The 2,500-nt window shown below is 26.3% G+C and overlaps 1 protein-coding gene across 3 annotated transcripts in view; it reads left to right on the forward strand.

Annotated features, from left to right (window-relative positions):
* Positions 1–2,500, forward strand: part of kalrnb (kalirin RhoGEF kinase b) — a 73,543-nt gene that overhangs the window by 56,198 nt on the left and 14,845 nt on the right. The gene's annotated exons all lie outside the window — the stretch shown is intronic.

The raw sequence follows: 2,500 nt of genomic DNA on the forward strand, positions 1-2,500 counted from the left end.
TCAAACCACATGAGAGTAACCAGGGAGGCAAGCAGATGTGTACCTCAGTGATTGGTTTGACCAAAAATTCTGATATAATCAGATATATCTGATATATCTGATATAATCAATGAAAATGTGAAAATCCCATTGTCCTTCTTGGCTGTTCATTTCCAATCATATCACTCTAGAAAGATGCTAATAACAGAAATACACACACATAACTGTATAGTGTATAACAGTATAGTATAGTATAGTATAGTATAGTATAGTATAGTATAGTATAGTATAGTATAGTACAGCGTATATACAGTATAGTGTATAACAGTATAGTGTATAACAGTATAGTATAGTGTATAACAGTACAGTGTATAACAGTATAGTATAGTATATAACAATATAGTATAGTATATAACAGTACAGTGTATAACAGTATAGTGTATAACAGTATAGTACAGTGTATAACAGTACAGTGTATAACAGTATAGTATAGTATAGTATAGTATAGTATAGTATAGTATAGTATAGTATAGTGTATAACAATATAGTATAGTATATAACAGTACAGTGTATAACAGTACAGTGTATAATAGTATAGTATAGTAAAGTATAATATAGCATAGTATGGTGTATAATAGTACAGTGTATAACAGTATAGTACAGTATAGTATAGTGTATAACAGTACAGTGTATAACAGTATAGTATATAGTGTAGTATAGTATAGTATAGTGTATAACAATATAGTATAGTATATAACAGTACAGTGTATAACAGTATAGTATAGTATAGTATAGTATAGTATTAGTGTATAACAGTATAGTATAGTATATAACAGTACAGTGTATAACAGTACAGTGTATAACAGTATAGTATAGTATAGTATAGTGTATAACAGTATAGTATAGTGTATAACAGTACAGTGTATAACAGTATAGTGTATAACAGTATAGTATAGTGTATAACAGTACAGTGTATAACAGTATAGTATAGTATAGTATAGTATAGTATAGTATAGTATAGTATAGTATAGGATATAACAATATAGTATAGTATATAACAGTACAGTGTATAACAGTACAGTGTATAACAGTATAGTATAGTATAGTATAGTATAGTATTAGTGTATAACAATATAGTATAGTATATAACAGTACAGTGTATAACAGTACAGTGTATAACAGTATAGTATAGTATAGTATAGTGTATAACAGTATAGTATAGTGTATAACAGTACAGTGTATAACAGTATAGTGTATAACAGTATAGTATAGTGTATAACAGTACAGTGTATAACAGTATAGTATAGTATAGTATAGTATAGTATAGTATAGTATAGTATAGTATAGGATATAACAATATAGTATAGTATATAACAGTACAGTGTATAACAGTACAGTGTATAACAGTATAGTATAGTATAGTATAGTATAGTATAGTATAGTGTATAACAATATAGTATAGTATATAACAGTACAGTGTATAACAGTACAGTGTATAACAGTATAGTATAGTATAGTATAGTATAGTATAGTGTATAACAATATAGTATAGTATATAACAGTACAGTATATAACAGTATAGTGTATAACAGTACAGTGTATAACAGTATAGTATAGTATAGTATAGTGTATAACAATATAGTATAGTATATAACAGTACAGTGTATAACAGTATAGTGTATAACAGTATAGTATAGTGTATAACAGTACAGTGTATAACAGTATAGTATAGTAAAGTATAATATAGCATAGTATAGTGTATATCAGTACAGTGTATAGTATACTATAATATAGCATAGTATAGTGTATAACAGTACAGTGTATAGTGTAGTATAGTATAGTATAATATAATATAGTATAATATAGCATAGTATGGTGTATAATAGTACAGTGTATAACAGTATAGTACAGTATAGTATAGTATAGTGTATAACAGTACAGTGTATAACAGTATAGTACAGTATAGTATAGTATAGTGTATAACAGTACAGTGTATAACAGTATAGTACAGTATAGTATAGTGTATAATAGTACAGTTTATAACAGTATAGTACAGTATAGTATAGTATAGTGTATAACAGTACAGTGTATAACAGTATAGTACAGTATAGTATAGTATAGTGTATAACAGTACAGTGTATAACAGTATAGTACAGTATAGTATAGTGTATAATAGTACAGTTTATAACAGTATAGTACAGTATAGTATAGTATAGTGTATAACAGTACAGTGTATAACAGTATAGTACAGTATAGTATAGTATAGTGTATAACAGTACAGTGTATAACAGTATAGTACAGTATAGTATAGTATAGTGTATAACAGTACAGTGTATAACAGTATAGTACAGTATAGTATAGTATAGTGTATAACAGTACAGTGTATAACAGTATAGTATATAGTGTAGTATAGTGTATTACAGTGTAGTATAGTACAGTATAGTATTGTACAGTGTAGCATAAAATAGTGTATTACAGTATAGAATAGTAGAGAATAGTATAGTATGGTGTATAACAGTAT

This window comes from Tachysurus vachellii, chromosome 4 (genome assembly GCF_030014155.1).
Source record: "Tachysurus vachellii isolate PV-2020 chromosome 4, HZAU_Pvac_v1, whole genome shotgun sequence".
NCBI lineage: Eukaryota > Metazoa > Chordata > Actinopteri > Siluriformes > Bagridae > Tachysurus > Tachysurus vachellii.